General features: G+C 45.0%; 1 non-coding gene across 1 annotated transcript; it reads left to right on the top strand.

The window, feature by feature from the left end:
• The first annotated feature begins 946 nt into the window (after window positions 1–946).
• Window positions 947–1,021, top strand: Trnat-ugu (transfer RNA threonine (anticodon UGU)). Its single transcript has one exon. It is a non-coding gene; the product is annotated as a tRNA-Thr (tRNA).
• Window positions 1,022–8,539: the final 7,518 nt, after the last annotated feature.

Raw genomic sequence — 8,539 nt, 5'->3', positions numbered from 1 at the left:
TCATTCTTGACTTTTCCAAAAGTAATTGACGTTAAACCAAAGATGTACACTGACGTGACAAAACTCCTAGGATACTGATACGCACAAATACAGATAGCGGTAATGTCGCGTACGCAAGGTATAAAACGACAGTGCAGTGGCAGCGCTGTCATTTGTACTCAGGTGAATCATGTAGAAAGGTTTCCAACGTGTATGACGGCAGCACCTGTTCCCGAAAGAACAGTTACCGTGGATGACCATGCAGCTTTGCTAGAAATGAAATGATAATTAAATGGACACCCTAGCTGCAAGCAGGCGTTGATGTACTTCATTGTGGACATGTTGAAAATGTGTACGCCGACCGGGACTCGAACCTGGGATCTCCTGCTTACATGGCAGACGCTCTATCCATCTGAGCCACCGCGGGCACAGAGGATAGTGCGTCTCCAGGGACTTATCCCTTGCACGCTCCCCGTGAGATCCACATTCCCAACATATTTAATTTAATTATCATTTCATTTCTAGCAAAGCTGCATGGTCATCCACGGTAACTGTTCTTTCGGGAACAGATACTACCGTCATAGCCCGCATCTCGTGGTCGTGCGGTAGCGTTCTCGCTTCCCACGCCCGGGTTCCCGGGTTCGATTCCCGGCGGGGTCAGGGATTTTCTCTGCCTTGTGATGGCTGGGTGTTGTGTGCTGTCCTCAGGTTAGTTAGGTTTAAGTAGTTCTAAGTTCTAGGGGACTGATGACCATAGATGTTAAGTCCCATAGTGCTCAGAGCCATACTACCGTCATATATAGTTAAAATATGGCTTCCCGGCCATTGACCTTCTTATGCGAACGCACACGCTATGCCCGAACTCGTACGGGACTTGGTAGATTAATCTGCCACGAGTGATGAGTATGATGGGCAAACATCTATTAGGCGCACTACGAATGTAGTGTTGTGGACATGTTGAGAATGTGCCCGCGGTGGCTCAGATGGATAGAGCGTCTGCCATGTAAGCATGAGATCCCGGGTTCGAGTCCCGGTCGGGGCACACATTTTCAACATGTCCCCAATGAAGTATATCAACGCCTGCTTGCAGCTAGGGTGTCCATTTAATTATCATTTCGTTTCCAACGTGGTTATGTCTAGACGACGGGAATTAACAGACTTTGAACGCGGAATGGCAGTTGGAGTTAGAGGCATGGGACATTCCATTTCAGAAATCGTCACGGAATTCAATATTCGCAGATACGCAATGTCAAGAGTTTGCAGAGAATTCCAGATTTCAGGCATTGGCTCTCACCATGGACATCTGAGTGGCCGAGTGCCTTCTCTCAGCTATCGACATCAGCGGCGTTTGTGTGGGGTTGTCAGTGTTAAGAGCGAACCTGCGTGAGATAACCGCTGAAATCAAAGCGGGGCGTATGACGACCGCATCCTTTCCGTCAGCGCCACGAAATGTGGCGTTAATGGGCTACACCAGGAGACGACCCACGCGAGTGCCTTTCTTAACAGCACGACATCGCCTGCAGCGCTTCTCCTGGGTTGGAGACCCTGGACGACTGGAAAACCATGGTCTGGTCAGACGAGTTCCAATTTCAGTTGGTTAAGAGCTGATCGTCGTATTCGAGTGTGGAGCAGACGCACGAAGCCGTGGTTCCAAGTTGTCAACAAGCCACTGCGCATGGAACGGACTGGGTCCTCTGGTCCAACTGAACCGATCATTGACTGGAAATGGATATCTTCGGCTGCGTGGAGACCATTTGCAGCCATTCATGGACTTCACGAAAATGCGCCATGTCACCGGGCCACAACAGTTCGCGATTGGTTTGAAGGCCACTCTGGACAATTAGAGCGAATGATTTGGGCAGTTAGATCGCCCGCCATCTATCCCATCGAACATTTATGGGACTTAATCTAGAGGTCAGTTCGTGTACAAAATCCGACACTGGCAACACTTCCGCAGTTATGCATGGCTATAGAGTAAACGTAACTCACTATTTCTGCAGGGGACTGTCAAAGACTTTTCGACTCGATCCCACGTCGAGTTGCTGCACTTTGCCCTGCAAAAGTAGGTCCGACACGATATTGGGAAGTATTCCATGACTCTCGCCACCTCAGTGTACGAGGTGCATACAAGTTCTAAGGCCCCGATTTTTTTTTCTCCGGACTGGAAAGAGATAGAAACATGCGCATTGTTTTAAAATGAGGCCGCGTTCATTGTCAATACGTCCCAGAGATGGCAGCACCGTACGGCGGATGGAATTTTACCACCAGCGGCGAGAATGAGAACTGTTTTAAATACTTGAAATGGCAACGTTTTCCTTACTTGAACAGAGTGCAATCATTCGTTTTCTGAATTTGCGTGGAGTGAAACCAACTGAAATTCATCGACAGTTGAAGGAGACATGTGGTGGTGGAGTTATGGATGTGTCGAAAGTGCTTTCGTGGGTGCGACAGTTTAATGAAGGCAGAACATCGTGTGACAACAAACCGAAACAACCTCGGGCTCGCACAAGCCATGACCGAGAAAGTGGAGAGAATTGTTTTGGGGGATCGCCGAATGACTGTTGAACAGATTGCCTCCAGAGTTGGCATTTCTGTGGGTTCCGTGCACACAATCCTGCATGACGACCTGAAAATGCGAAAAGTGTCATCCAGGTGGGTGCCACGAATGCTGCCCGTGTGTCATGTTGTCGAGCAATGTTGACGTGCAACGACAGCACGAATGGGACTTTCTTTTCGTCGGTTGTGACAACGGATGAGACGTGGATGTCATTTTTCAATCCAGAAACAAAGCGCCAGTCAGCTCAATGGAAGCACACAGATTCACCGCCACCAAAAAAATTTCGGGTAACCGCCAGTGCTGAAAAAATCATGGTGTCCATGTTCTGGGACAGCGAGGGCGTAATCCTCACCCATTGCGTTCCAAAGGGCACTACGGTAACAGGTGCATCCTACGAAAATGTTTTGAAGAACAAATTCCTTCCTGCACTGCAACAAAAACGTCCGGGAAGGACTGCGCGTGTGCTATTTCACCAAGACAACGCACCCGCACATCGAGCTAACGTTACGCAAGTTTCTTCGCGATAACAACTTTGAAGTTGTGACTTTTGGTTTTTCCAACAATGAAAGACACTCTCCGTGGCCACACATTCACCAGCCGTGCTGCTATTGCCTCAGCGATTTTCCAGTGGTCAAAACAGACTCCTAAAGAAGCCTTCGCCGCTGCCATGGAATCATGGCGTCAGCGTTGTGAAAAATGTGTACGTCTGCAGGGCGATAACGTCGAGAAGTAACGCCAGTTTCATCGATTTCGGGTGAGTAGTTAATTAGAAAAAAAAAATTGGAGGCCTTAGAACTTGAATGCACCTCGTACAGACGACGAAATTTTCAAGTACGAGTCCGAATCAAAAACACAATAGAGCTTTCCGCGGGGGGTAGCCGTGCGGTCTGAGGCGCCTTGTCACGGTCCGCGCGGCTCCCCCGTCAGAGGTTCGAGTTCTCCCTTGCGTAAGGGTGTGTGTGTCGTCCTTAGCGTAAGTTCGTTTAACCCTTCAGTGGGCGCGCCTGCGGCAGATAGCCGCAAGATTTAATTTTCTCTTAGTGTCACAGATAGCGTTATAGTTGCGTCCACGTCCAGATACGTATTTGTTGTTCTCAACGGTTGTCACCTCTTACTACATTTGCGCTATTCATGCTTTCAGCAGTTTGGTGGCTATTGTTGTTTGAAACGTTGAGTGTTGCGTTTGCGGTGTGTTTGCCGCCACGCCCCTTGTGATGTAAGTATTTCCTATACTTGAGTTTTTCATTCGCCTCAAGACAATCTTTCTTTTGCATTAGTATATAATAAATATTCGAATCGAATCGAAGTTCCCATATGCAATTTTCATAACTTTTTACAGTCTTGGGTATTGATTTTCTACAATATATTACTTTTACTAAAACATGTGTTTCATTAGGTCTCATAAAATCGTGGAAATGGTCAAAAAGAAGGCATTTGACAGGCACCGTCTAATTGTACGTCCTGAAGACTACGAGAAAGTACTGCGAGAATTGTCAGAAGAATAATTAAAAGACTTGTAAGATTCATGTGAATCTGCGTCGGAAGAGGAATTTATTGAAGAAGAAAACCACGGCAGTGACTCCGAACAATCAACAAAGGAAACAGATGACCACCTAGTAGAAGAGCGGAGACAACAAACAGGGGATTGCCGATTTTACGTAGGAAAATATAAAGAAACTATTTGGAAAAGTGAACCGCTTCCTTTTTCTCCTAAAACCAAGGCTGAGAACATCCTAAAAGTTTTGCCAGGTCCAAAAGCAAGTGCTGAAATGCGAAAAAAGAAATTGATGCATTTTACCTATTTATTACAGATGGGATGATTATTTTTCCTTAGGTTAAAAATGTAAAACTAATTGCGGTGCAAAAGCCGCAACGCGTCCACTCATGGAAGTTGTGTGTAAGCTTAGGGACCGATGACCTCAGCAGATTGGTCCCCATAACACCTTACCACAAATTTCCAATTTACAATGCGGCGAGCGGCACACGAAAAATTCAGGCAGTGAATTTGTGCCTCAACTACACACGGTTAACTGCCAGTTTTGCAGTCAAGTTTTCACCCAGACGAGGGATATGGTGAAGCGCGTCAGCGAAGACATCGTTAACAACTTGGTTTTCCATCACGACAACGCACAGAGCCAATGGCGTTCGTTGTGCGAGAGCTTCTCACCAGGAGCGGTGGCGCAACGTTGCCTCAGCCGCTGTACTGCCCTGACTCGGCGCCACAGGATTTTCGTTTCCGACGATAAAGAGAAGAGTGAAGGGACATCATCACAAATCGCTGATGGGGCAAAAGAGACTTAGGCTACGTCCACACGAGCGTGTTTCTCACGCGCGTCGTTGACGTAATTCACGCAACACGCAAGGCACTGGGAAGTGCTGGCCACACGCACCTTTGCTCACGCAGCGTGAAGCCTAGGGGAATCCCATCAGTAGCGCGTCGGTGTAAGCTGCGCCAACATCTCCTGTATGTAGTTACAACTATGAGAGCAATTTCGTTAAATAAGAATACGGTCCATAAGATAATTGTCCACAGGCGCCGGAAACGACCAAATGAGAAAAAGTACTGGATTTATCTGATATTTAGCGAGAGACCAACAAAGGGAAAGTATGTGCTTTACACACCAAACAGAAGGCAAATCGAGACAACTTTTTCGAATACTCTACTGGCCATTAAAATTGCTACACCAAGAAGAAATGCAGATGATAAACGGGTATTCATTGGACAAATATATCATACTAGAACTGACATGTGATTACATTTTCACGCAATTTGGGTATGTAGATCCTGAGAAATCAGTACCCAGAACAACCACCTCTGGCCGTAATAACGGCCTTGATACGCTTTGGCATTGAGTCAAACAGAGCTTCGATGGCATGTACAGGTACAGCTGCCCATGCAGCTTCTACACGATACCACAGTACATCAAGAGTAGTGACTGACGTATTGTGACGAGCCAGTTGCTCGGCCACCATTGACCAGACGTTTTCAATTGGTGAGAGATCTGGAGAATGTGCTCGCCAGGGCAGCAGTCGAACATTTCCAGTATCCAGAAAGGCCCGTACAGGACCTGCAACATGCGGTCTTGCATTATCCTCCTGAAATGTAGGGTTTTGCAGCGATGGAATGAAGGGTAGAGCCACGGGTCGTAACACGTCTGAAATGTAACGTCCACTGTTCAATGTGCCGTCAATGCGAACAAGAGGTGACTTAGAAGTGTTACCAATGGCACCCCATGCCATCACACAGGGTGATACGCCAGTATGACGATGACGGATACACGCTTCCAATGTGCGTTCACCGCGATGTCGCCAAACACTCATGCAACCATCATGATGCTGTAAACAGAACCTGGATTCATCCGAAAAAATGACGTTTTGCCATTCGTGAACCCAGGTTCGTCGTTGAGTACACCATCGCAGGCGCTCGTGTCTGTGATGCAGCGTCAAGAGTAACTGCAGCCATGGTCTCTGAGCTGATAGTCCATGCTGCTGCAAACGTCGTCGAACTGTTCGTGCAGATGGTTGTTGTCTCGCAAACCTCCCCATCTGTTGACTCAGGGATCGAGACGTGGCTGCACGATCCGTTACAGGCAAGTGGATGAGATGCCTGCTAGTGAATCGAGGCCATTGGGATAAAGCACGGCGTTCCGTATTACCCTCCTGAACCAACCGATTTCATATTCTGCAAACAGTCATTGGATCGCGACAAACGCGAGCAGCAATGTCGCGATACGATAAACCGCAATCGCGGTAGGCTAGAATCCCACCTTTATCAAAGTCGGAAACGTGATGGTACGCATTTCTCCTCCTTACACGAGGCATCACAACAACGTTTCACCAGGCAACGCCTGTCAGCTGCTGTTTGTGTATGAGAAATCGGTTGGAAACTTTCCTCATGTCAGCACGTTGTAGGTGTCGCCACCGGCGCCAACCATGTGTGAATGCTCTGAATAGCTAATCATTTGCATATCACAGCATCTTCTTCCTGACGGTTAAATTTCGTGTCTGTAGCACGTCATCTTCGTGGTGTAGCAATTGTAATGGCCAATAGTGTATAATAGGAAGCCTGTTAACTCATTTGAAATGCTTTTGAGCTTGGTCAGAGATGGACTTTTGAAACCTCCCCACAGTAATGTAAGAGAAGAAAGGACAATAGTGTAACCTCCCAGAGAAATTTTCTTAAAATGACAATAATTTGAAATGACAATTATAATCGTGCTAAGTGTAACCTCTTCAAAAAAAATGAAAGTCAATTTAATAAGAAATGAATGAAATCTCAATGACAATGGAAACGCAAATAAACCGAAATGTCGATCTTTAGGCCCTGATTAAACTCAAATTCTTACCTCAGTAAAACTGGATCTGCTCTTTTTTTTTATAGCTTGGAGGAAATGCTTCGTAAAAATTCTTTGAACTTAAGTAAAAACTTTTCTTTAAGGAAATGCAAGGGAAATATTATTGCAAAAGAGGATTGTTTGTTAAAAATGCTTAGTTTGAAATCAAAAATTATTATTGGGGCGATTCTTGAACAAATTAATTACACTTAAGATCCATTACAATACCTTATTAGCTCATTACCTTATTTAAAAATATACCTCGTCCTGAATCTTGACCAGAGTGCCATGTCGACGCCCGCCGACTCCTCACACACAACTGTTAACTCGCAACTGACTGCCTACTCTCGCGGCTCGCTACTCACTACAGCATCTCGCAACAAACTGAACTCTCGCGCGCTATTACTCTCTCGCAACTGAGCTGACTACATGCTCTATGGTCAGAGATTGTACAATGCCTCACCATCCCCGCCACACAATATACGTGTTTCACTTTCTAAAATGAACACATCCATGAGGGAATGTCTCAGTGCAGAAGAAAAACTCGCAGTTACTTTAAAGTAAGTTTTATTTTTTTTCTAATCTTCCGTGTTATTTAAATATTTATGTTAATATTAGTGCGTTGTGTTTAAAATCCATGATCCCAAATAATTTACACAATACAATTAAAACTGAAATGTGTTGCAAACATTCTTCATCACCTTGTTCAGTACAATTTCATACACTGCTTCTGTAGTGGAGTACTACAGGCTGCTCTACTTCCACTTGGTGAAGATGGTGAAGCGGAAGGCCTGGGAACGTCATAAAATTTTAAAAGCTGAATAAATTTTAACTGTAAGTCAAGTTTGTGCTGAAATTTCAGTTTCCTAATCACAGGAAGTTGCGGCATGAGCAACATCTCATCCGTGTCAGACACATGGGGCGCAGATTGTGCCAAACGTAATTTTAAGACTTGCCCATAACCTCCTCGAGTGAATCTTGTTTTCTTTTCTTAGATTTTTGCCTGAGAGTACTTCCTGCAGATGGAGGTTCAGGTGTCACTGTAATCTGGTGTCTTACAACTGCGTTCATATTCTGACAAATTAATTAACGTAAATTTTGAAAAATAACGTTTTCATATTAAGTTAACTGAAACAATGTTTTGAACATGGCTGCGATCAGCAACCGTAATTAATTACAATGTCACAAATTTCCAGCCAACCGGTCGCAAATAGAATTTAAAATTCATTTCAACACCAACTAAGCTAACAGTTTCTTCTGAAGAAGGCGCCCCTAGTTGGTGTTGACAACTAGTTATAGAATTTTAAATTCTATTTGCAACCGGTTGGCTGGAAGTTTGTGACATTGTTAACTGAAACAGCTGCTTCAGCTCAATCAGCAAAGTTATACATCCAGCGACAGTAATGTGTAACTATCACTTACGTCCTTGTTGAAACAAGTCTTTCAAGGATAGACATCTTTTGTAAAATATGTACGGTCTGCTGAATGCAGCAGAATCACCGCTTCTTCTATGATTAATAACATATTTCATGTATCAGTCTCTGTGCTTCGATCCCTAAATGATCGCGAATAAAAGTCTTTCAGGTTTTGGAATGACCAGCTGCTTCTTTAATAGTTGCTTTGAAGTGAAATAATTTTACAGTTTTGCTTATGAAATAACGTTTCTGCT

Source organism: Schistocerca cancellata, chromosome 10 (genome assembly GCF_023864275.1).
Source record: "Schistocerca cancellata isolate TAMUIC-IGC-003103 chromosome 10, iqSchCanc2.1, whole genome shotgun sequence".
Lineage (NCBI taxonomy): Eukaryota > Metazoa > Arthropoda > Insecta > Orthoptera > Acrididae > Schistocerca > Schistocerca cancellata.
Note: the sequence above shows the minus strand (reverse complement) of the source record. Positions and strands in the feature narration are given on the sequence as shown.